Raw genomic sequence first — 27,044 nt, forward strand, 5'->3', positions numbered from 1 at the left:
GTAGTGATGTATAGAAGTGAGAGCTGGACCATCAAGAAGGCCGAAGGCCGAAGAATTGATGCTTTTGAATTATGGTGCTGGAGGAGACTCTTGAGAGTCCCATGGACTGCAAGAAGATCAAACCTATCCATTCTGAAGGAAATCAGCCCTGAGTGCTCACTGGAAGGGCAGATCGTGAAGCTGAGGCTCCAAGACTTTGGCCACCTCATGAGAAGGGAAGACTCCCTGGAAAAGACCCTGATGCTGGGAAAGATGGAGGGCACAAGGAGAAGGGGACGACAGAGGACGAGATGGTTGGACAGTGTTCTCGAAGCTACCAGCATGAGTCTGACCAAACTGCGGGAGGCAGTGGAAGACAGGAGTGCCTGGCATGCTCTGGCCCATGGGGTCACGAAGAGTCGGACACGACTAAACGACTAAACAACAACAACAACACAGCAGTTTACTTCACCCCTGGAGGCGCACTCAATTGTCTCTCAAGACAGATGGATGCTAACAAGTAATTATAATTATAATTCTTTTATTGTTTATACCCCGCCTAGCTGGCTGGGTTGCCCCAACCACTCTGGGCGGCTACTTTAAACGTCAAGTGCAAATGGTGTCGTACACTGAGTCAGACCATGGATCCACCTGGCTCAGTGCTGCCCGCACTGACTGGCAGCTGCACTTCAGGCAGGGGGACATTCCCAGCCCCAAGTGGAGAAAACAGGGACTGAGCCTGAGCAAAGCAGATGCTCTGTTGCCCTTTTTCAATTTCTAAAGAGGGATCTCCTAACACCTCTTAGCATCCTTAACAAACCACACTCTTTTTTTTGGGGGGGACACACTGTTTAAAGTGGTACCGCAGTGCTTCAATTGCATGGTGCCGAGGTGTATGTGAGAACAGAGGACTCATGTTTGTTAAAGGTAAAGGTAAAGGGACCCCTGACCACTAGGTCCAGTCGTGACCTGGGGTTGCGGCGCTCATCTCGCTTTACTGGCCGAGGGAGCCGGCGTACAGCTTCCAGGTCATGTGGCCAGCATGACTAAGCCGCTTCTGGCGAACCAGAGCAGCACACGGAAACGCTGTTTGCCTTCTAGCCGTAGCGGTACCTATTTATCTACTTGCACTCTGACGTGCTTTCAAACTGCTAGGTTGGCAGGAGCAGGGACCGAGCAACGGGAGCTCACCCCGTTGCGGGGATTCGAACCGCTGACCTTCTGATCGGCAAGTCCTAGGCTCTTTGGTTTAATCCACAGCGCCACCCGCGTCCCATGTTTGAGGGGGGACCAAAAGGCCTCATTCCTTCCTATGCACTTCCCTCTTCAACCCCAGCCCCCCCCCCATAATCCTCTCCCCTCGGCTTGTCTGGACAATGTTAATGCACCTTAGCCCTCCCGGCATCCCTTGACGCCACACAGTTGGCCGGCTGCGCCACTGCAGACCGCTAAGCAAATGTAGTGCAAATGAGACGCCGGGTTTTCATTTGCACCCAATCTCCCTTTCTGTGGCACCCCCGAAGCTGACCTGTTCGGTCCTGCCCCCTCCTCGCCACTGCTGCTTCGACTCCTCCTTCCCCCTCACCATTGCTACAGGAAGAGCCTGCGACGCCACCTCCCCGCTCCTCGGCCCCGCTACAAATCAGCGTCCGCTCGCAGCGCCGTTAGACAGAGTCTCGCCGTACGTGCTCCTGATCTTAATGCCTTCCCGAGAGGAGGCCGGGGAGAAGCTCCTTCCAGCTGCCAGTCCAGGAAGGCCGCTGTTGCTACCACCCTGGTCGGCCGGCAGCAGTTTGTGGCTGGGTGCTCTCTCCTTGCCTGTGGCCTCAGGCTCCAGAAAACCAGTGTTGCACAGTGGTTGGAGCGTCGGACTAGGACCTGGGGGAGACCAGAGTTCAAATCCCCACATGCGGCTGTGGAGCTCAGTGGGGCCCCATCTGCAGCATACATTTAAAGCAGTACCACTTTAAACAGTCATGTCTCCCCCCCCCAAAAAAAGAACAATTGTGGAAACTGTAGTTTGTAAAGGGCACTGAGAATTGTCAGGAAAGCCCTAACCCCCCCTAATTTATCTGTTGCTTTTATACCCAGAGAGGCTCTCCTGGTGCCATCCTTACATGTCTTCAGGCGCCAGGGAAAAAAAACCCTCCTCTTTACCCAGGCCACTGGCTATTAAATAATCTATGGCCTATTAAAGCTGTGGGGGGACGACGACTGTTATTTTGATTATTTTATCTTGTGCTGTTTTTTATTATGCTTTTATTACTATGCTCCGTAAAATGTGTTCTTAATGTTGCATACTGCCCTGGGATCTTTTGATAAAAAGTGGTATATAAATTGAAACAACAACAACAACATCACACCCTCCCTTCCTCATTTAATTCCCCGCAACAACTCTGCAATGAGGTAGATTAGGCTGAGAGGCACTTTGCAGAGGGATGTATGTGTGTGTGTTGGTAGAAATAACCTTTCTGTACTCAGGTGAAATTTACATCCATTGCTCTGCCCACATTCCCCTCTGGCCCCTGCCTCCACAAGCACGCGGCCCTCAGAAGGCTGCTGAGAAAGGAACTCATCCCTTGCTCTGGAAAAGGTTCCCCGTCCGTCGTATTGGGATGTGCTGACTTCACCTTTGCAGCTGCCGACACAGCTATGAGTTTGCCGAGCCTATTTTTAGCCTGCCGCCTTTGCCACACTTCTTCCGCTGCGAGACAGGAAAGGCTGATGAAGTTGCTAGAGGAGGAGGAAGAAGAGGAGGAAGAAGAAAAGGAAAGGCTCGTTTGGTTCTTCCTCCACCATCCCAACCGTCTCCAGTGGGGTTTGAGGTGTCCAGCATCGCAATGACCTCCGTCTCTGCTGCTCACAGTGATCATCTCGCCATGGATGGAAATGGAAATAATTTGCCTTTCCCTGCCCAATGGGGCGAACCAGATGGTCGGCTGCTGTTGTGATCCTTTGGGTGCGCAACGGTATCAGGGCAGTCGTAGGTTGTCCTGTTTGCGCTTGGAAAAGTCCCATGGTGGACACGCAGCTCTGTTTCCATGTCCTGTAACGGGCTGCTGAAATCCTGCAGCTTTTTGCATCACAAATATTCCAGAGCTGGGTCAGCTTTTTCTTGCATCGTTGCACCCCAAAAGACGGCAGTGATGCAGCAACATTATGGAAGTATTGCAGAACAACTGATGAAGAAGAATGATGTATGGACGGTTCAGTGTAAACCCAGCACGAATGCGCTATCATTTGTAAGCCGCTCTGAGTGTTGTTTTTTAATTTAAACAATCAAGTGGTATATAAATTTATGAAATGCATCAATGGTATGCTGCACAACAGACATGCATTAAAAAAGCATCTGGAGGGACCCTTTCAACTGGATTCAGTTAATATATTCTGGGGATCTACCAATAAACAGAGTATCTCCTGCAGTCTGCCCTCCCCTGAACTAAATAGCAGCCTCCAAGAAGCCAGATCACATACCCTTCAAGCGTCCTGATTTTCCCAGGCCATTCCTGGAATGACAGACCCCATCCTGGCTTCTGGTTTGATCCTGGAATGTCCCATTTTCCCCTTCCATTGCTGCCACAGAGATCGGGGAGGAGGATGGGCTGGTGCTTGTGCTTGAAGCCAAAAAGATGTTAGCCAAATGGAACCTCCATGTCTAGTTGCAGAGTACCTTTGTGTACAAGATGCTGGGACAGACAGCAGAGTGGAGGGGGGCTGTCAGGCATGTCCTGCTTGCAAGCTTCCCAAATAAAGGCTATTAGACCAGGGACCTGTGGCCCTCCAGCTGCCACCCCCCACCCCCCGTTTATCACCCATTCTGGCTAAGTTTGATAGAGACTGGAGTGCCAATAACACTCCTGGAAGAGGGTGGCAGGTCCCCCAGCCCTGCAACAGACAAAGGGATGCAGGTGTACACATGGACCTCGCTCTGATCCTGCCAGGAAACTGCTGTGGACCTGGGATAGCTCAGTCAGAAGAGCACGAGACTCTGAATCTGAGGGTTGTGGGTTCGAGTCTTGCTTTGGGCAAAAGATTCCTGCATTGCAGGGGGCTGGACTAGATGACCCTTGTGGTCCCTTCCAACTCTACAATTCAATGTATTTTCATGTCGCAAGCAGCCCTCTGGAAATCGGGTGGGTTAGCCTTCCCTGTTTTGCCTTGGGCATATTTTCCTTCTCGTCCCGAGCGTCAAGACATCTCGTTTGATTAAAGACAAGCACTGACCAAGCATGACTGCCGTTATTAATGACACAACTGGAGAGTTCCAGTGGGGCCTTGGCAACGATGCCGGCCACTTGGTTTCTCCCCCCTACTTCCCGGGAGACACTACGTCCTGCAGCCACACTGCACGGATGCTACCCCTGGGATCCCGTGGCCTTTCAGCAGACAGCAAGCGGAGCCGGCGGTGGCCGTCGTGGTGGGCGCCCACTGCTCCAACGCCAACACCTCATTTATATGTCTTGATTGCACCTTATCAGTCCTTCCCAGAGATGGGCTGACTGCGGGATGCCCCAAAGGTGGCGTCGCGAGCCCACTCCTGATTGTAATTCTACTTAATTGGCCCTCCTTGCCAAGGGTAGATAGGCACAGATATATAGATCCTGCTCCAAAACGTTTTGAAGAGGGCGCGTTTGTAATAAGAGTAATAATTCTCATGAAAGGATTGCACGTCAAGAACCCATCAGCGCCAGCAGGGGAGGAAATCTTACCCCGCCCCGGCTCTCTCCCGCCCCCCCCCCCATAGCCTCGAAGCAGCAGGCGGGCGGTGGCAGTGGGGAGAAGCGTCTGCTGACTGATCCCGCTGCGGCTGTGCCCTCGCGTGAGTTATGAGATCATTTGCCAACCTGTGGAATCCATAAATCGAGGCTCCCTCTTGGCCCATTACGCGGTGCTCCGATGGTGTCACGTTCCTTCGTTCGCGCCCGTCCCTCGCCAGCGCCAGCAAATCGCAGAGGCCAACGTTTTCAATTAAGGAAGAGGAATAATTGCAGGCAAGGCTCCAGGTTTCGAGTTGGGATGGGGAAAGGGGGCAAAAATGTTTCACTCCCCGCTTCGCAAGCTGCAAAATGTCTCCGGAGGGGGCGTTCCAGAGGCTCGCTGCCTCCCCATCTGTGGCTGATGTGCTAAAATCATCCAGGGGAATCCTGAGGGATGGTGCTTTTGATAATGCTTATCATGTCAACTGCTCCTCAGGAGGCTTTGGTCCTGGGCTGCCCAGAAACCTTTGGACTCACTGAGTGGTAGCAAACTGCACAGTGCCCCCACTCCCCGAAGAAAGTGCACGCAAATGTCTCTTGCAGGTGTGGGAACCTGGTGCCCTCCATAAAGTGCTAGACTACAACTCCCATTGTCTCTGATTGCCCAGGCTAGCTGGGGCTGATGGGAGTTGGAGTCAAACAATATCTAGAGAGCCACTGGTTCCCCTACTTTTGCCTTAGAGACCTTTTGTATTGAACATACAATGAAACGTGGAATTATAGAGCTGGAGGGACCTCAGACATTGTCTAGTCCAGTGTGTCTCAAACTTGGGTGGACTACATCTCCCATGATCCCTGTCCACTGGTCCTGCTAGCTAGAGATGGTGGGTGTTATAGTCCAACAGCAGTTGGAGACCTGAGTTTGAGAAACACTGGTTTAGCCAAACCCCATGCCGTTGCAGGAAATTGACTGTGACCACATCCCTTAGAGGCAGCTGTGCAGCTTCTGACTAAGGAGAGCCCACTACCTTTCAGGTAGTCTTCTCCACCAACCACAGTTCCTCTGCCAAATAGCCATCAGGAACATCTTCAGATTTTCATGATATTGGGTCAAAATCCCCTTTCTTGTCATTTGGAGCCCGCTGATTTGGGTCCTGCCTTCTGCAGCAGCAGAAAACAGATTTGCTCCAACATCTATATCAGGGACAAGGAAACATTCTTCAGCCTGAGGGCCACATTCTCATCTGGATGACCTTCAGAGGGCCATGTGCCAGCGGTGGGCGGGGCCAGAGGCAAAAGTGGGAGGAGCAACACATGTAAATATTACCTCTCTATGGTAGGCTAGTTTCTACAGGTCTCTCTCTACTTGCACTTTTGTGCTTTCGAACTGCTAGGTGGGCAGGAGCAGGGACTGAGCAACGGGAGCTCACCCCATCGTGGGGATTCGAACCGCCGACCTTCTGATCAGCAAGCCCTAGGCTCTGTGTTTTAACCCACAGTGCCACCCACGTCCCGGTTATCATATGGCCTCTTGTTAATCTGACTTGGTATATAATCCGATAGTGGGTCCACCTCTTCATCTGCCTAGCCCAGCACTGTCTGTTCTGACAGGGACACAGACAAAGATCCCCCACCACATTCTATCTGGAGAGGCCGGAGCTTGGACCCGGGACGTTCTGCATGCAAAGCAGGTGTTCTACTGCTGCATCACAGACCCTCCGCTCTGCTGTTCCATGGGCACCCCAGGAAACACTGCCCAGGCAAGTGCATTGCCCCTCTGTCCCTTCACCTATCTGAAAGGGAAACATAAGAGCTTACTCAAGGCGCACGAAAGGCAGCAAAGCTTTCTTTGGCTCCCTTGGGGAGAGCTTTGCCAAGCTGGTTCTTCAAACAGGTTTCCCAGTCCCTGTCAAGCTTGAATTGGACAATGCCGCTGCCTCCGAACTTCCCAGATGGATCCCTCGCCCCTGCAGCTAAACCGCAGACACCGCCTTCCTTTCCCCCTTGCCGCTGGCTGCCACCCCCACCCCCGCTTCCAAATGATAATTTATGACCCTCTGACCCGCTCCACCTTCTAAATCAAGCGGATCAATAGAGGAATCAGACAATCCTTTTAAGAAAGCAGCTCATCTGCTCATTTCCAGCTAATGATCCTTGGTCCTCATAGCGCCAATGTCTGGGCTCAGACTCAGAAGGGGGAGGGGGAAGAGAAGAAGATGGAGAGGGGGCTCAATGCCATTGGAGCTCACTCCCCCCCCCTTCAATTGCTGCAGAGATTTGCCACCCCTCTTGGAAAAGCAACCATATCCTACAGGTTCTCACTGCTCTGAATGACTCTGCAAGCCTCATCTCCCTTGCCGACTGGCGAGCTCCCATCGTCCTGGAGGGTTCTCTTGCTCCAGAGTCCTCACCTCCTCATCAGTCTCTCTGTTCCTCCCATACCCTGGTTCCTTCTTGCCTTGAACCATCTTCCCTCCCCACCCCTCCTCTCTCATCTTCTTCTTGTTTACGCCTCCCACAGCTGGCAATGCCTCTGCATCATCTTTCCCTTGCCAGAGGAGAAAGAGAGAGAGAGAGAAATAATGCTATCTATCCAGGGTTTCATTTGTGGCTGAGTTCCTGCTCCCAGAGGACACGAAGTGTTGCATTGGCACAATCTCCCAGCCCCTGCCAGCTACGAGGATTCAAGGAGATGCCTTTGGCCGGATCGCATCTCCAATCTCCCTTAGCCTATGGTTCCCCAGATTTCTCATACTTAGGGGGAAGGTCACCGCCTGGCTGGGCTACAGCAATGCACTCTGCATGGGGCTCTCTTGAAGACAATTCAGAAACACTGATAACTGATTGACACCAGGAGCAAGGGGTTGGACTGGATGACCCTTGGGGTCCTTCCAACTCTACAATTCCATGATACTAGGGGGAGCCAATTTGGCAATGTCCATATGTTGATGGACTACAACGCCCATCTTCCCAACCACTAGCCATGGTGGCTGGGACCAGGGTTAGTTGTAGTCCACCTGGCAACATCTGGAAGGCACAACATTTGCTAACCCTGGTCCATATTATGCCAACTTTGCCTATTAAGTGGTGCCAATGTGCTTCTGGGTTCAATTCAAACTCTTGGTTTTAGACTCTAAATTCAGATACCTCAAGAGCTGCCACATGGAAGAGGGGGCAAGCTTGTTTTCTCCTGCTCCAGAGGGCAGGAGGCGAACCAATGGCTTCAAGTTACAAGAAACAAGAAGCCAACTAAACATCAGGAAGAACATTCTGACAGCAAGAGCTGTTTGACAATAGAATGGATTCCCTCAGGAGGTTGTGGGCTCTCCTTCCTTGGAGGTTTTTAAGCAGAGGTCAGATGGCCATCTATCATGGATGCTCTAGCTGAGATTCCTGCATTGCAAGGGGTTGGACTAGATGACCCTCGGGATCCCTTCCAGGTCTACAATTCTGTGATTCTAAATGCCGAGGCACCAGCCTGCCATCTTGGCTGTGAGTCCTGGAAGACCTGCTCTGTGCCTTGCTGGCCTTTTCCCACCTGGCCTGGGACAGCGGGGCCCGGACTGACTCCAGCTTCAAAAGCTGAGGCAACTGAACAGACTCTTGGGCTGGAGTTTCATTTAGTGAGCTCTCTCCATGGGTTCCAACTGAGTGCCAAGGAGCGGTTTTCCTCAGGGGAAAGCAGCGGCTTGAGGGAAAGTGTGGATGAGCCCTGAGAGAAATCAAAATCGACAGCTTTCCCTTTTGCTAAACCTGAGTACACCTTTCCTCCCTTGTGATTCTGCTGCTCATATTTTGAGCATGGGGGTGGGAAATCAGTGCCACCCCAAGAAGCAGTGAGCAGTGGGCACATCCAACATGGTGCTTCATGTTTCCAAATTGTGCATAAACACAATTTGAGAATCACGGACGTATGAAGCTGGCAGCTATTGGTTGGGTTTGCACGTAGTGCTAAGCCAGGGGCCACAGTTTTTTTTTCAGAAGTGGTGTTTGCAACCCTTCTGTTTCCGGGTGATACAGGAAGGCACAACTCTCCAATCTTGTTCCAAATACAGTCGTACCTTGGTTCTTGAACAGAATGTGTCCCGGGAGTCCATTCAACTCCTGGAAACGTTCAAAAACCAAGGCACAGCTTCCCATTGGCTGCAGGACCGCACCAGACATTCGGCTTCCAAAAACTGTTCGAAAACCGGAACACTCACTTCCGGGTATCAATCGTTTGGGAGCCAGGGCATTTGAGATCCAAGGTACGACTGTAAATTGAGATACAGCCCCTCCCTCTCCACACACCTACAATGCATCTCAACTTTCCCCTCTCTAGGAACGTACCAGACTGCATTCGCTGGTCCCCACCGGAGCAAAGAGCGCAATACATCCTGCAATCTGGTCCTACAATGCAACATCCCCTTTGCACCTAAAATAACAGAACGGCCATCATCACGGCCAGGCTTTAATTTCAGCTTGGGCTTGTTCGCAACAGCCACCACTACCCATCCCAAAACATAAATCCTATAATCAGGGTTATGTACCAACAAGGAAGGAAAGGAGCTAGAAAACCAGAGATGATTCCCAGCAACACAACACACCGTGAATAAAAAAGTGAGCTCGGGGGATGCAAACCAAAGGTCCATCAACTACACTACAGTGACCAGCTAGATGCCCCCCTCTGGGCAGCTCACAGGCAAGAAACACATCGCTGATAGCCTTCCTCTGTTGATACTTCCTAGCATCCGTGCTCAAAGGTATAGTGCCTCCAGAGATGGAGGTTCTATTTATTCTATTTAGCTGTCATGGTTAATATTTATTTATTTCGAGTATTTGTATGCTGTTCTACAGCTGGAATGTCTCCCAGACTGGCTTACATGCAAGACTGTCCCTGCCAACAGGCTGACAATCTAAAACACGCAACACAAAAGGAAAAAGAGATGTGAGGGAAGAGGTGGGGAAGCAAACTCAGGCCCCAATTTTTGAAGTGAAATATTCGTTTTTATAATATGGCTATAGATAGACCTATCCTCCATGAAGAATTTGTCAAACCCTTAAAAAAAACAACCAGGTAATTTTATGCGTATGCATATGAGGCTCTCTACATATGCTCAGGAACACAGACCAGATGAGACGGAAACACACACACAGTAGATAGCAAGCTCCAGTGTGCAGAGAAAATATCGGTTCCCATTTTACCACACTTTCTGGGTGAACTGGGTCCTGTTCTGACAGATCTTATTTAGTCCAGCACCCTGTCGTCCCACTGGGCAGCCTGTGGAAAACCTGCAAGCAGGGTTCGAGCCCAAGAGCGCTCTCCCTTCCTGTGGCTAGTAGGCCTTGGTAGCCCTCTCCTGCACGGATTTGTCTACTCCTCTTTTAAAGCCACCCAAAGTTGGTGGCCGTCCCTGCCTCCTGCGATGTTCTCCCCTCCTGTGGTTCCCAAGAATTAGCAGGCCCAAAGGGTATTGAAAGAAGGCTAGCACAGGTCCCATCCTGACTATCGGCAGCAGAAATCACACAGAAGGGGGGTAAAGGGTGCTTAGTGGGCATCTCAATGCTCCAGCCCCCCATGAACCCATTCCGCCTGCCCTGCACCCCTTCTCCCTGTTGGCAAACAGGGCTGCTATTCATCTCCCGGTGATAGGGCAAAGAGCATTGGCGACGAGGCATGGAGGAATGGGCAGAATAATAATAATAATAATAATAATAATAATAATAATAATAATAATAATAATTTATACCCCGCCCATCTGGCTGGGTTTCCCCAGCCACTCTGGGCGGCTTCCAACAGAACACTAAAATACAATAACCTATTAAACATTAAAAGCTTCCCTAAATAGGGCTGCCTTCAGATGTCTTCTAAAAGTCTGGTAGTTGTTGTTCTCTTTGACATCTGGTGGGAGGATGTTCCACAGGGCGGGTGCCACTACTGAGAAGGCCCTCTGCCTGGTTCCCTGTTACTTGGCTTCTCGCAGTGAGGGAACCGCCAGAAGGCCCTCGGCGCTTGACCTCAGTGTCCAGGCAGAGCGATGGAGGTGGAGACGCTCCTTCAGGTATACTGGACCGAGGCCGTTAAGGGCTTTAAAGGTCAGCACCAAAACTTGAAGGGCAGAAGACAACTGCATCTCTTCTTACCTTGCCAACATCCTCCGGGGAACAGGACACCGGGCAAGACAGGCCTTTGGTGAGATCCCGCAGGCTTTTCCTTATATTCTTAGACTTCGGAACCTTTTCGACAAAAGGGTCCGGAAGCATCTCTAGGCTGACAACTGGCAGCCTTAAACTGAGCAACCCAGAGAGGCTCACAGGGGGACAGACGAGGAAGGCTACAGGCACAGAGATCTCTAAACGGACACCACCGCTTTCACAGCAAAGAATATTGGCATCCCATAGTTCCACACAGCCCAAATTACGGTGCTTGTGTGGGTGGGGGGACACTTTTCTCCCAGGACCCCCCTAAATATCTCTTTGTCGTTATCTTGAAAGGTTACAGGAACAGCTGCACTTGTCAGCTAAAACAGTATGTTACATGCAGGGGGTGAGGTGATAATTTGGGTATACTCCACATGTCAGTCACACTAGAACACTGGGATGGAGATATTATATATATACAGTGGTACCTCAGGTTAAGTACTTGATTCATTCCAGAGGTCCTTTCTTAACCTGAAACTGTTCTTAACCTGAAGCACCACATTAGCTAATGGCACCTCCTGCTGCCGCTGCACGATTTCTGTTTTCATCCTGAAGCAAAGTTCTTAACCCGAGGTACTATTCCTGGGTTAGTGGAGTCTGTAACCTGAAGCATATGTAACCTGAAGCGTATGTAACCCGAGGTACCACTGTATATATGTCTGTGTGTATAATATATATTCTACATGCACTATATATAAATACTACATTATGTATACACATACATATACTTTCTATAAATACATACACACACACACACACAAAATATCTGTAGGGCCACAGATTCTCCATTGTGTACACACACACACACAGACACACACACACACACACACACACACACCTTTGTTTCATTTAACAAAACTGGTATGCTGTTTGTACATCTAGAACCTCTAAGCAGTCTTTTAAAATCAAAACAAGCATTCAGATTGTCAATAAAATACAAAGTTAATAACTGGTCTTTTAATAAAGAAAATAACAATAGAATAAACTAAAATACATATTTGGATAGAGTTGCCAGTACAGTAACGTTTTTAGCAGCCCCTGAAAAGTAACACACACACACACACACACACACACACACACACACACATATTGAATACCTGTGACCCTTCAGCTGTGGTGGACTCCATCTCCCATTATCTCTGACCATTGGCCAAACTTGCTGTGGTTGCTGGGAAATGTAGTCCCACAACAAATGAAGTGCCACAGGTTCGCCATCATCCATCCATCCATCCCAGATGGATGGATAGATAGATAGATAGATAGATAGATGATAGATAGATAGCTAACAGGAGATATAAATGCAGAGACAGATACAATGCACTGCCAGGGTTTCTAAGTGCCTTCCATGCATTATATTTACTGGAATAACTCTGGTATCCAGAAACCCTTTAGCCATCCTACACTTGCAAAACGTACTTTATTAATCTAATAATGGGGCCAGAGAGAGCCCATTTAAGTCACAATTTTTAACACAACCAGGTGAGTTGGTCCCCCATTCTGAGACGGAACTGACCCTCGCAAGGGAGCTGAGCCCCAGAGAAGGACAGTGTAAGCAATGCACACTAGCAAGATTTTAACCGGGTGTCTCCCAAAGGCGCCACCAGGACAGTGATTATCCAGAGACAGGGACCAGAGTGAGTTGAAAGCTGCCTGTGTAAAGAGGCAATAGAGTGGTACTGCTTCTGCCGGCACAGCCAGGACGATAACTATTCAGGGGCTGGGAGGAGAAACCAGGTGGAGGGTCCATGTGCACGTTGAGTTAAAAGCTCCTTGTTTTTTAAAGCGGCAACAGGATGGTGATGTTGTTGCTGTTTCCAAACTTCGCCCCCATCCTGAGCACTGGGGAAGGGGGTCTTCTCAAGAAATGCTGGCCCTACTAATAAGCAGACCCACACACGGGCTGACGTTTCCCAGGCAGCTCTGGTTGCCAGAACCCAGCGGCGCTCTGAAAGGCTGGCTTGCGAGAAGTTCAAGTATGCCGTAAAGCAGAAAACCAGCCTCCCTCTCTCGACCTCTTTTTTTTTCTGAGGAGCTGGGCAAGGAGAGGGACGCCTCCTGGAAAGGAGAACAGCCTGGCGCAGAGAACTCCAAAGGCCCCCGTCTGACAACCGAGGATTGATGGATTGCCTGCCGCGGAAAAAACCCTCCCCCTCTTCCTTGCCCTCGCTCATTTCCCTTTGGTGCGCGGCAGAAAGAGATAGATAGCGCCTGTGTCTGTGTGTGTGTGTGTCTCTCCTCGTCCTGCTTTCTTCCGAGCCAGATGGAAAGCAAAATAAATCGGAGGCAGGAGGATTTTAATGATGATCATTTACAGGAGAATTGGAGGGTTTCCCCCCCCCCCTAGAGTAGAGGGGAAAGGCTGGCCATCACTCCCTGACAGGGGAGGGAGACCAGCTAAGTGGCAGAGACCAGCTCTGCATGCAAAAGGCTCTCCTGTGATGTGATAGCCGTCTTGAAATATCAAGAGGGCTGCCACATGGAAGATGGAGCAAGCTGGTTTCCGGCTGCTCTGCAGGGCCCAAACTAGTAGATTCAAAGGGCAAAAAAAAGGGAGATTGTGACGAAAAATCAGGAATAACTTTCTGAGGGCAAAGGCTTGTTTGGCTGTGGAACCGACCACCTCAGAAGATGGCGGACTCCCTTCGTTGGAAGTTTTTAAGCAAAGGTTGAGTGGCCATCTGATAGGAACTGGGGGTCTCTCTGAACTCTGTAGTTCTATGTTCAATCAGTGGCGCCTCCAGTTAAAAGGATTTCATGTAGGATAAGAGGGCTGGGAAAGACACCCCTCACCACCTAAGCCCTGGGGGCTGCGGTTGGCTATGGCCCCCTCAGACAGCTACAATTCCCTGAGTTCCCTGGTGATTGGCTGTTACGCCACTATGGGAACCGCAGCTCTGTGCGAGGAGTCGGTGTTTCCAAGAAACTCTCAGCACCCTTAGCAAACTACACTTCCCAGGATTCTTTGGGGGGGGGGGACATAGGACTGTTTAAAGTGGCATGTTACTGCTTTAAATCATACCCTGTATTGTCCCATTTTGGGTGATGTGGTCTTGCTCCCCCCGTCCCCTGCAAAAAGTGTGTCTTTTGAACTCCGTGGTCTTGCATGGGTCACATGACTCAAGCAGGACCACGGATGGGAAGACGCACATCCCGGTTTTGGGACTCAACATGTTGGAGGTATGTTTCAAATGCACAGCGCAGATGGGAGCCTTATACCAAGCCTATATTGTCCACACGGACTGGCAGAGGCTCTCCAGGACAAGCGACACTCTCAGCCCTAACTGACCAAACCAGGGATCGAACCTGTGTCCTTCTGGGTGCACTTAGCTACAGCTTTTCCTAAAGGGAGGCTATTAGATTTTAAGCGACAATGGTTCCAATATTTCGAAAAGGCACCTGCAAGTAAATTCAATCAATGGATTGCTTTGGAGGCTGATGGTGCAGGGCTATTTCACAGGGGTGACTTTTCCTGGGGGTGGGGAGGACAGGTTACTGGGAAGGAAGGCAAGGAGACCCCTTGAGCAGGTCTTTCGCCCCCCCCCCCCGATATGGCCTCCTTCATCAAAACAGCTGGCTTGGAGCAAGCCCCTTGTCCCCCGACAGAACGGCCAGCTCTGCCGATATGCTCTGCATGGATCAGGTCCCGCCACATCCTGGGATCTCTGGATGAAAGGCGCCAAGCCCTATTCTTATTCAGTGCAGCGGTGCCTGAAATTAAACCCCTCTCTACCACTGTAGGTTCTCCTGATACCTTGTAATGGAATGGGGGCGGGAGAATCAATCACATACGGCTGTACCTTCATTGTCATTGTCAATCGGCATTCCTCTAAAGGGGCGGTAAAAGGCTCAGATCACCCGCTAGTCCTTTCTTGCTAGAAACCCGTTCCTCTTTTCTTAGCCTGGCATCCAATGATCAGAGCCAACACTTGGCCAGGGGCACCATCTTCTAGGGGCCGAGCTCTTTCGCGCCCCCCCCCCCAATATTTTGGGGGTAAAGGTAAAGGTAAAGGGACCCCTGACCGTTAGGTCCAGTCGTGGCCGACTTTGGGGTTGCGGCGCTCATCTCGCTTTACTGGCCGAGGGAGCCGGCGTACAGCTTCCGGGTCACGTGGCCAGCATGACTAAGCTGCTTCTGGAGAACCAGAGCAGTGCACGGAAACGCCGTTTACCTTCCCGCCGGAGCGGTACCTATTTATCTACTTGCACTTTGACGTGCTTTCGAGCTGCTAGGTTGGTAGGAGCAGGGACCGAGCAACGGGAGCTCACCCCGTCACGGGGATTCGAACTGCCGACCTTCCGATCGACAAGCCCTAGGCTCTGTGGTTTAACCCACAGCGCCGCCCGCGTCCCATATTTTGGGGGAGGGCCCTCCAACGTTCAAAAGCGGCAGAGGAGGCTGAGTGCAGAGCCAAGAGCGTCTTGACTTCAGTGGCTGGCTCCATCCCCTTCTGCTGCGAAGGGGAAGGAGGGGGGAAGCAGCCCCTGGTCAGTGGTGGCAGCTGGTGGAGGAGAAATCTCTGACCATAAGCTGGTGCCTCTGTGCCCTGCGTCTTATGGGCCCAGTACAGTGGCATGGCTCATTGCTGGTGTCTCTCCCCTCCTCTCCAGGGTTAGAAACTCAGATATATAAGCTAGGCACCAAATGCCACCTTAAACCTGGGTTACGGTCACCACAACAGAATGATTGTTCCTTCCAACAGATTCCATGATGCTACATTCTCAACTACATTGCTTGACTGTAGCTTGCTCTTACAACAGTATGATTGTCCCAGTATGCAAGAAGGAGGAACACACACAAGGAAAATGGGAATGGTATTAACTATGGACTAAGGAAGAGGTTTTAAGATGGTGGTCATCAAACTGGCACCTAGAAATATCCACAAAGTTGCAATAGGACCCGTGCTAGTAGCAAAACGCACCCGGCTAGTTTCGAACAATGCTCCTCTCATCCCCCTGCCCTTAACCTGGCATTCCAAGTGTCTGGATTCAACCCTTATCTCATAGGATTGTAGAGTTGGAGAGGACCCTGAGATTCATCTCATCCAACCCCCTGCAATGCAGGAATATGCAGCTGTCCCATACAGGGATCGAACCTGCAACCTTGGCGTTGTCAGCACAACGTTCTAGCCAACTGAGCTATCTTGCAGTGTTCCCACAACCTCCATGAAAGGAATTGTCCTATTCAGGGTAATTAATGAACTTAAATCAGCTGCGACCATTAACTTCAATGGTTCTGCTCTGAGAAGGCCTTAGCAGAGCATGCAACCCCTTTTTATAAACTGCTTTCAAATGTTTTATTATAACATTAAGCGGACTATAGCTTGAGCAAATCAATAAATAATGTAGCTTGACTCACTGGCATGAGTGATCTCACCAAAGGATTCTGGGGCAGTCCCTTGCTTTTTGCATCTAACCCCCCTCCGCCCCTTCTTATTTAAGGGGACCAATGGGTGGTGCCTTATCCAACCTAATCCTCAACGTCCTGATGCCATCTTTGCCTGCAAAAGATGGCTAAGGGTCTTCTTGGCCAAGTTTTCATTACAGCTGCAGAACAGCAGGCGAGGGGAGGAGAGGGACTGGGAGACGGTCTCAACTTGGAAAGGTCACAGCTAGAGCTCTGCATAAAAACAACACAAATGCTCAGACCCAGGCAGTCCAAGGCAAACCCATTTCTGCAATTTGTAGAAAGGAGGCAAACACGATACATTTCCATTGTTGCATATTTCACATAGTTCATTCCGGTTTTGCCCCTCACAAAGAGGGGGAAAGGTGCTGTGGTTGCTCTTGTCAAGCAATCTTTTCCGGGCCTTATTCAAGGTTTCAGTCGGTTTTGCCCACGTATCTTCCCAGCCATTGATGTGGGCTAGAAACTTGTGCTTTAAAAAAGGAGGAGGAGGAGGAGGAGGAGGCGGAAGAAGACAAAGAGGAGGAGGAGGGCTGTGGTTCTCAGGAAGGTAGATGATCTCTGTACCCAGGACCATAATTGCTTTTTCTTTGCACTGACACAATCTCAACATCCACACAAGCCTGCTGCACTTTACAGGACAAGCAAAATCTGACCAGCCACCCTGCATTGCAACCAGAAGACAGAGTGGAAGAAAGAAATTCTCAGAAGCGGTCTTCTCCTTTACAAAGGAAAAGTGGCTTCAGAGGTCCTGCTCTCTCCATTGCTCACACAAGAGACGGGGCCTTTTCAGTGGTGGCACCATAAACATGGAACTTCCTCCAGATGCAAATAGGAATACAGGGAGCTGCTTTACACCAAAGTCAGCTACTACTCAGGTATAGCCCTTCCTTTAAGTAAGATGCTAGTCCTCATGGGCCTGAATGAAGAGTTGCTTTTAAACATGCTGCCTTTTACCACAGCAGTCCATCTAGCTCAGTATTGTCTACTCTGACTGGCAGCAGCTCTCCATAGTGCCAAGCAAGGGCCTTCCCTATCCCCTACCTGGACATGCTGACGGGGGTGCAATCTGAGGCCTCTGCATGCGTACCCTGCAAGTGTCCCGAAAAAACGGAGACATCCCTTTTTTCTCGCGAGAGAACAGCGGCCATTTTGGCTGCTGCGATCTCGCTCAATTTCGTGACACCATTTCCCCTCAGAAAACATGGGGGGCACAATCTCGCGTGCCACTCCAAAATGCACGTTTTGGGGTGCTGTGTCCCCCAAAATAGGGTTTTGGGGGGAACCGCAGCGCGAAATCGTGCAAGATCACAGCAACTAAAATGGCCGCTGTGCCATCGCGATAAAAAAAACAGGAAGATGACATCTGGGAAGATGGCGTCCTGGATTTTGGTTTCAAAGCGTTGAGGGGTATGCTGCATACAGACTTGACCTCTGAGCCACTTCTTAATTCTCCTGGCTTCTTCAGATCCCTTGGGGGACATGCACCAAGTTCAAGAAACACCCGTCTCTTCCGAAACGTAACCCTGGGGAGGGTGCTGAATCTCGAAGAATGAGAGCTCTAGCAACTCACTCTAATGAGTACAACACAGTGTTAACAAGGCCTTCTTACAAAGGCGAAAATAGAGTACAGGGCTCCGAAAATAGGGACTGTTGCTGGTAAACAGTGAGCAGTCGGAGCATCTGTTCTCGTTCTGCGGCTACCCTGCAATCCGCCAGAGCTCAGGGTGCCTCAACAACTGCCTTCTCCCGTATAAAATCATTGGGCCGCAAAAGTGGAAGGGACCTCGAAGGTCATCGACTCCAATCCCTGACTCAATGCAGGTTCTGCAAGGCAAAATGCGACTGCGCTACAGCACCCCTGGCTGCCCGTCCTCTGCTACCCTATACCTCCAGCCGAGAGCTCCGCATTTCCCAAAGAGCTTTCCCCGCCGGGAGGTTTCTCTGAACGTGAGCCAAAATTCCATTTCCTGCCTTTTGCAGCCATCGGTTCAGATCCTGAATCTACAGAGAACCAGTCTGCTCCGTCACCGGCACAGCAGCCCGTCGGATCTCTGAGGACAGCTTCCATAATCTTCTCTTCTCCAGGCTAAGCACACCCAGCTCTTACAACCATCCCTTGTAGGATTTGGCTTACAGAACGCTCCTCCTCTGGACGGCGCTCTGGTTTGCCAATGTCCTTCTTAAAATGTGGTCTGAACAGCACAGAGCAGAGTGCAGCTACCACTTCGTTTCTGAGCACAATTCAAAGTGTTGGTGCTGACCTTTAAAGCCCTAAACGGCCTCAGCCCAGTATACCTGAAGGAGCGCCTCCACCTCCATCATTCAGCCCGGACACGGAGGTCCAGCACTGAAGACCTTCTGGCGGTTCCCTCGCTGCGAGAAGTGAGGTTACAGAGAACCAGGCAGAGGGCTTTCTTGGTGGTGGCACCAGCCCTGTGGAACGCCATCACATTAGATGTCAAAGATAAAGAACTACACAACATTTAGAAGACATCTGAAGGCAGCCCTGCACAGGGAAGTTTTTAATGTTTGATATTTTATCGTGTTTTTAATATTCTGTTGGGAGCTGCCCAGAGTGGCTGGGGAAACCCAGCCAGATGGGCGGAGTATAAATAAATAGTTGTTGTTGTTACATGCAAGTCCAGATTGCGTTGGCTTTTTTAACTGCTACATCACACCACTGGCTCATGTTTACTGGCATTACCTGCTTCAACATTTTCCAGAGTCCTTCTCTGATCTCCCCTGCTGCCTGGGTTACGGCTAACGGTTGCCTGGGAACAGGCCACCCAAGCTGTTTTTTAAAGGTGATTCTTTTCCAGTGCACCTTTTGAGGCCTCTTGTTATGTCCGAGGTGGGGGGGATAGGGAGGGGGGCTGGAGGCGGCTTATGTTGTTTCCACTGCCTGGCTATTTATTGTGTATCTCCTTGTTTTTGTCCTTTCCCGGCTGCCTGGTTCCGATGCTATCTGTTTGGTTACGTTTTTCATCTGTGTTTGCTTCTGAATTTCAATTATTGGTTTGTGGGCTGCCTCCGTTAGACCCGCATGCCGAAAAGGCAAGGTACAAACGTTTTTAATAACACATTTCAGAGAATTGTGAAGCCACTGGATGCCGGGATTCTTCTCTGCGTCAAACTCTGCCTTATTGGAAATCAGATTTGCAAAAGAGGGGTTGGGAATTGCCCCGTGAATTGCCCCGTCTCTTCTCAGGAAACAGATACAGCAGCTATCTGGTCACACAAGGGTCTTTCCAGATGATCTCCCCCCCAAAATAACAACCAGGTTTTAGTCTTAATGCTAAAGTGGCCTTCCCCAACTTGGTGTTGTGACACCCAGAATCTAGTAGCAATCCAGACATACTGTCGGGGGTGTGTGTGTGCAGAGTTGCAATCTAAGGAGCCGGGACAAAGAGCAAGAATAGATCCAGGACTCTGGGCCTGCTGCTGAGGACTGGAGAGACCACCGAGACTAACAGACAAGAGACCCCCAAGAAATCTCCTATACAACCAGACCCAGGACCCTCACAGGCACCTTCCCCCCAGGAACCAAATGACTCCCGCAGGATCTCACCGATCCAGCAGAACTGGGTGTGTATCAAAAGAGAGGCTATGGAGTGGAGGACTGAGAGGCCAGAGGGGGCTTCTTATATTGTTAAGGCAAAGCAAGCAATTTCTGGTCTGCATATGCAGAGCACACATGTTGTTGCTGGCCTGCCTGCCTGCCTGCCTCATTTCATAATGTGTCTTGAGATATATCCCTAGTGCCAAAAGGACACTAAGGGCACTAAGACTACCTGAAAGATCATATCTCCCTACACAAACCTGCCCAGGTGCTACGATCGTCAGGCAATTGATCCCCTTGCTGGATTTATTTATTTATTATTAAATTGACATACCGCCCTTCATCAAAAGGTATCAGGGTGGTTCACAAGATAAAAATATAAGGAAAAAGCACAAATAAATAGTTAAACCAGAAACAACAAAACAATAACACCCCCTACCCCTCATACACAAACATACTTAAAAGGCTGTAGAATATTAATCAGTCTAATGCCTGGTTGAAGAGGAACGTTTTCGCCTGGCCCCTAATATATATATGTAAGGAAGGTGCCAGGCGAGCCTCCCTGGGGCCAGCATTCCACAAACGGGGAGCCACTGCATAGAAGGCCCTGTTCTTGTGTTGCCACCCTCTGGACTTCACGGGGAAGAGGCACACGAAGAAGAGCCTCAGGTGATGAATGCAGAGTCTGGGTCGGTTTATGTGGGGAGAGGTAGCTCTTTAGGTACTGCCATTTAAGGCCTCTTCTAGGTCCCATCAACATGAGAGCCATGCTTGGTGGTGACACGAGAGGCAGCTTTTTTTTGGCTACCCCCAGATGGTGGGATTCCCTCCCAAGAGAGGCTAGACTGGTTCCCTCTCTGCGATCCTTCCACCAGCTGGCTAAGACTCTCCCGTTCAGAGACGCCTTTGGAAACTAAGGTGCAGACTCACTGTCCCGCTGTCAGGTCAAACTGGGTTTTAAATGTGCTCTGACGCCTTTGAATTATGGTTTGTTCACTAGCTTGTTTTCGTTAGATTGCATTTTCAAATTTTAAACCAGCTGCCTTAAAATCCCAATTTGGGAGAGAGCCGGGATAGATGTGCAATAACACTCTATAATAACAATAATAGAGATAGCACTGTTTAAACCCCCGTACCTTTTGAGTCTTACACACTGACCACCGGCCTGCTCCGCCCCAGACAGAAAGCCACAGTCCAGTAGGAGTGAGAGACACAGCCGTCAGTGAATGCAGATCCCACGAGGGTTACGCTCTTCAATTAGGGTCCTCATTATAAGACTAGAAAACTCCACTCTGTCGTCTGTGCACATAACACAGAAATCTCCCCCCCTCCCTCTTCCCCCTTTAAAAAGAAGAAAAGGAGGAAGGGGGAGGGAAGAGGAGCTAAGATGAGGAGAGCAGCATCTTTAATGCAAGAGACGGGTCTGCTGAGATTCAGTCTTATTTTGACTTTCATCTCGAAAAGCTGCCTTGGGAATCCATTAAGCCCAATTTAAATCGACTCTCCGCCCCCACAGTCCTCTCCCCGCCTCCCCTGCCGTTCTGGACTTCTGCTTCCCTACGAAACAACAACAAACAACGTCATTAAAATAAATAAACGGGGAGAGCGGATTGGGGGGGGGAACCCTCCCTGAGCAGGTTTTTGCTCATCAGGTATTGGGGGTCAAATGGACCCCAAGTTCAGGGCAGTTTGAGGAAACAGTAACATGGGAGGTGCATTTGATGATTCCAGTTTAGGGCAAACAATATGGAGCTGGGGTTTATGCTACAAGGGTGGAATCTGGAGTTTGTGATGCTCAACAGCCTCCCAGAGCTATGGACGACGAACACCATCAACATATGCAGTTACAATACGTCAGGGAAGGGCTGTAGCTCAGTGGTAAAGCGTGTTTCTTGCATGCAGAAGGTCACAGGTTCGATCCTCTAGCTGCTCCAGGTAGGGCTACAAAAAGGTTTTCTTTTTTGCCAAAGCCATTGTAGCAGCCATAGCAAACTGAACTGCGCTCCTTGGGTTCAGATCCTCACTCCGTGAAACTCCGTTGGGTAGCCTTGGGCCTGTCTGTTTCTTGCTCTTTCAGCCTAACCTACCTGACAGGGTTGTTGTGAAGCTCAACATGGACTGACCCAGTATGCACGTACATTACCCATGAGCTCCCTGAAGTAAGAGATATCAGCAAGATTTTTAAACCTATCTAACTGCTTAATATTAAAACTGTGACATCCTGTTTTGTGGCTTGGCAGGGATTTAGCAAGAGATTTGCATCTTTTCGGCCCCAGGTCTAAAGTCAGAGGCTGTTTTGGATTTAAGTGTATGAGAAAGGGTAGGTTCAATTTAAGGTCCAAAGGGCAGTATATCCACGATTAAATTGCAAAAGACGAAAACAAACCCACCCCTCAAACAAACCGAAAACAAACAGTGTGCTTTCAGAGCGTTTGTGGACTTTACTTTTTCCATGCCTTGCAGCACTCAGAAATTATATGCTCCCTGAAGAATAACCACATGCAATCTGAAACACAATAGCAGGAGGCAGCTATTAACCTTGATAGCAAGAGATAGAACTGCCATGTTCAGAGGCAGTCTATCTCTGAACCCCAGGGGCTGAGGTCAAAACAACCAAGAAAGGCCACTTGTGCGATCCCTGCCTTGTGGGCTTCCTGGAGGCATCTGTCTGACTGCTATTAAAAAGAGGCTGCTGCTGGGCTAAACCTGGAGCAAAGAGCCTCTTTCCCCCACCTAACTGCACACAGCTGGCCTACAAACAGCAGTCTGTCCACTACGCCAAACACTGCAGCTTTGCCTTCCTCTCCTCATTTTGAAACCTGCCCACCTGCCTCCTTTGTCACAATCCCACCATTGCAACGATTTGTGCATGCCACAAAGTTTCGTCCCGCACCTTAGCCGTGCTGCCTCCCTGAACGGTGCGTTTTCTGCGCCTTTCCATAGATGGGATTTACATTTGTGCTTTGTTTTGTTTTTTAAAAAAGGTTCAATATTTGCACGGTGAATTCCAAGCGCACTGATGCGCCCATCCGCACACAGTGACACAGGTGCAAAAAACCTATCTGCTCCCATCCGGGTCGCCTCGCTTTGTTGGTTTTAATAGGGTTGCTCTGGAGTGGAGGCTTTTTGTGGATCTCGGCCACCACACCTGCGCCAAACGCACACAATTGCCTGCTCTGAGTAGCTCTTCAATGGCAGAGGGTGGACAGGATCCTGCTGCAATGTCATAGGCTGGCTGGCTGGCTGGCTGGCAGTTTGGCTCTAGCCGATTCCCAGCTCTCCTCCTGCAACAATACTTCAACACCCTGCATACATTTCCAGTTTCTTCCTTTTCCTTTTCTGCAACAGCAACAGCAGCAGAAAAAGAAAAAAGGAAGGAAGATCACGGAGGCTCTTTTGTAGACTGGCGACGCTTCCTTGAGGCTCTGGAGAGCCCATTTATTTATTAAAAAATAATAATCGTGTCAGTGGGCGGTTTGTGTCGGGAGGGGGCAAGACATTTGTCATGGGAAAAAGAGAACCCCAGGGAGACCTCGAGAAAATCTCTCTCTCTCTCTCTCTCTCTCTCTGTCTCTCTCTCTCTCTCTCTCTCTCCCAGCATGCCCCCCCCCCCGCCCTGGGGGGATTTCCAAATGAACCATCACAGCTGTACAGTACAAATGCTAGCTACAATTTATGGTCTTCCTAGCTCAGAGGAGAGACTGATTCTCTGGGAAAAGGAACCAATGGGGAAACACATCGATCAAAGCCACGCATGGAAACACTGGCGAGAGATAATGGGATGCTGGGTCTCCATCCGACAACTTTACTGAGACCTTACGAAGGCATCATCCAAAATAACCTTCAATCTCAGCCTCGCCACCAATTTAGCATTCTTTGAACTTCCTTTTTTTTTTAAAAAAAGCCACTCTCCAGAGACACCGAACATCTCCCCCACCCCCCGCATAAGAAAAGAAGCACCCCTCCCCAAAACCAAACTTCTTTTTCACGCCTGCACTTGTGCGTCCAACCAGATTTAGAAAGAACAAACAAACACACGAAAGGAAAGAAGGAAGGAAGGAAGGAAGGAATGCAGCTTCCTCGGAATTCTGCAAGGAAAATCCAGAAGCCCTTTTCAAACAATCCACTTGGAGGGGAGACAATGCACACTCACCAACTCTGCCAAAGCCGAAAGACCAACGCGGCTGTCTCTGAAGCGCTCTCTCCCCCCCCCCCCCCAATCTCCCCAAAGCACAAATGGCGTAAGCAAGAAACATAAAACCAAGGGGAGAGGGAGGGCAGGGGACAGGGGCTGGGTGGGAAAGAAGGCGAAGGGAGCTGATGAATGAGCGGCCAGCGCGCAGCCCCCCACCAAAGAGACATCAAAGCACCCCAAAGAAAGATCTCCTTTCGCCCTACCTGCAAGCTCTCCTCTTCTCCTCTTCCGTCTCCTCTTTGGCGCTCCCTCGCTCTTTTCCCTTGCCGTCCTCCCAGAGCAGAGTGGTCACAGATTTAGATCCTTTAGGAGGGGGGAAAAACGTGGGGAGAAAAATATGTATGTAGCACAATTCTTTTTTGTTGTTTTTATTTTTTGTTCCCCCTTTCTCTCTCTCTCTCTCTTCTTAGCAACCTCTTTGAGCTCCTTCAGTAGTCATTATTCATAGACCACTAGGGGATAGGAGGTAATTAGGAACGGCCCCGTAGCCTGCAGTTTGAAAATTTAATGCCAGGGGTAGGAATGGTGAACATGTGTGTGGAAGAGGAAGGGAGGGCGCGCACGGCTGTGTGTGTGTGTGTGTGTGTGTCGTGGGGGGGGCTGATTGGTTGGCTGCAGGCTGCTAAAAGGGTGGGGGGAGGTTGTGCTGATGGAGATGAGGGAGAGGTGGGGGAAAAGGAGGGGAGAGGATACGGAGGGAGTGGTTTCAGGGTCTCTCTCTCGGTGGCACTATAAAGACATCAGGATGTCCAAGGAGATTGAGGGACCAGCGGTGGCAGATTTTTCCTCTCTCTGTCTCCCCCCCCCCTTCTTGTTTTGTGTTGTGAGTGGGTGGCAGCCTTGTCGCCGGTGTGTGATGTTTGTGATCCGTGTGTGTGTGTGTGTGTGCCAGGAATAGCAATCAGAAACAGAGGCAGCCTACGAAGCATAAAAGCGCCATCACGCAGGGTCAAGAAAAGCTACAGATTTAAAATATGAAATGGGAGAGAGAGAAGGAAACACCCTCCGCAGTAAGGAAGGGGAGGCAAAAAAGAAGAGGAGGAGGAATTTTTAAAAAGCAAGAGGAGGAGGAGGAAATGGGGGGGGATTGGGGGGGTTGCCCTCCATCAGTCTAATTTGGCCACAGCCATCCCTCCTCTCTGAAATGTAATCCCACGCATGCACAACAAAGCCACGGCGGTTGAATGAGCAGAGCGGTGTGAAAGCTTGAATGAGAGAGGTCTGGCTTAGGGAGGTGGGAGCTGCGTGGGAGTGTGCGTTGGGGAGGATGGGGGGTTGCGATGGGGGAGAGGGAGGACCAAAATGGGGGAGGGAAGGGGCCCGGGGGGAGAGGGAGGCATCCTCGTCCCTCCACACCGGGAGATTCTCCTAACTGCGCGCAGCTGCAGCCCCGGCAGAGACTGACACAGCAGGCGGAGGAGGTGGGGGGGCTTTTTTGGGGTGGGTTGGGGGTCCCTGCGTGGTGGTTGGGGGGGAGGGAGTCATGCTCGCAGCCCGCTGGCAAATGAGAGCCGAGGGCACCTGATTTCCCATGGGTGGATGCTGGGCATCAGGAAGGACTGAACGACGGAGGTTGAAAGCACAGAGCTGGAAGGGACCCCCAGGGTCATCTAGTGCGCGCACCCCCCCCCGGCCATGCAGGAATCTTTGGTCCAATGTGGGGCTCGAACCCGCAACCCTAAGAGTCTCATGCTCTACCGACTGATGAGGAATAGCCTTCAACCATTCTGGCCATTTCCTACCATGTCTCACACAGAGCAGAGCGGGTTGCCCTCCTCACATCGTTTTTTACCCCGGGCGGGGGGAGTGTAATTCAGAGTGCAGAAACCCAGGTGCCCAGTTCTCTCTGGTTTCCCCAAAAGTGGCAGCTGCAACACACTAGCCAGAACAGGGTCCGTCTGTTCACTGGAAGTGCACCCAGCTTTCCCAGCAGGCTCCCACAAAATATGTCCGGCTTCTAAACTTTTGTGCAACAATCAAAGTAATTCTTTCTGAGCCTTCGCCTTCCTGCAAAGAAATTGATGATCCCACCTTCCTGTTTCTAGTCATACAACAACACTGCAAGGTACCTCAAGGCAGGCGTTCCCCAACCTTGAACCCTTGCCAGGCATTTTAAAGACTACAAATCCCATCAGCCACAGCCGCAACATAGGTGTTCTGTGTTGGAGAGGTGGGAGTTGTAGTCCAAAAACATCCAGAGTGTACCAGGTTGGAAGGCTGCAATAGGGTAAGAGAAAGTGCTTGGCACATGGTCACTGAGTGAGAAGCAGGGGCGTAGGAAGGGGGGTGTGGCCCGCCCCAGGTGTCATCCCTGAGGAAGTGACAAAATGGCATACCGCAGGGGGCGGCACTTACCGCGGGGCCTGGCCTGCAGTGTGCCCGAGCCACACTTCTCTTCTGGGAGTGACACAGCGGCTTGGGGCCCTGCGCTGCCCAAAACAGCAGCATGGGGCTTGAGTCTGCCAGGCGGACTCCATGGTCAGCTCGCTGCACTGCCCCCCTGCGCAGATCACCATGCTTTCCCCCTGGGCAGATCTCCTCACCGCCCCTGTCCATGGATCGCCCCACCACTCCCGCCTGTGGATCTCCCCCTGCCCCCGTGGGCGGCTCGCCCAGCCCCTGCCACTCTGGGTGCCAGAGTAGCTAGCTACACCCCTGGTGAGAAGGATCTGGAACCCGGATCTCTCTCCAACCCTCATCAGCCCTTCTGTTTGTTTATTACATTTATTAATCACCCATCCTCCTAAGAGCACAGGGTGCGTACAGCTCAAGATAAACAGCAAAATGTCCCGGTAAATAAGCACACATGCAATATCACAATATTTATAAAATAGCAATCACGGACTGCAAGATGATCAAACTTATCCATTCTTAAGGAAATCAGCCCTGAGTGCTCACTGGAAGGACAGATCCTGAAGCTGAGGCTCCAAGACTTTGGCCACCTCATGAGAAGAGAAGACTCCCTGGAAAAGATGGAGGGCACAAGGAGAAGGGGACGAGATGGCTGGACAGTGTTCTCGAAGCTAC

At 50.6% G+C, this 27,044-nt stretch overlaps 1 protein-coding gene across 1 annotated transcript in view; it reads right to left on the reverse strand.

Moving 5' to 3' along the window:
- The window catches only part of RAI1 (retinoic acid induced 1), a 218,834-nt gene that overhangs the window by 122,786 nt on the left and 69,004 nt on the right, over positions 1-27,044 (reverse strand). Inside the window, exon 2 of the mRNA XM_083585560.1 lies at positions 24,221-24,320. The gene's annotated coding sequence lies outside the window, so the exon portion shown is untranslated. The remainder of the gene's footprint in view (positions 1-24,220; positions 24,321-27,044) is intronic.

The sequence above is a fragment of the Podarcis filfolensis genome, assembly GCF_964270895.1.
Source record: "Podarcis filfolensis genome assembly, chromosome: 14".
NCBI lineage: Eukaryota > Metazoa > Chordata > Lepidosauria > Squamata > Lacertidae > Podarcis > Podarcis filfolensis.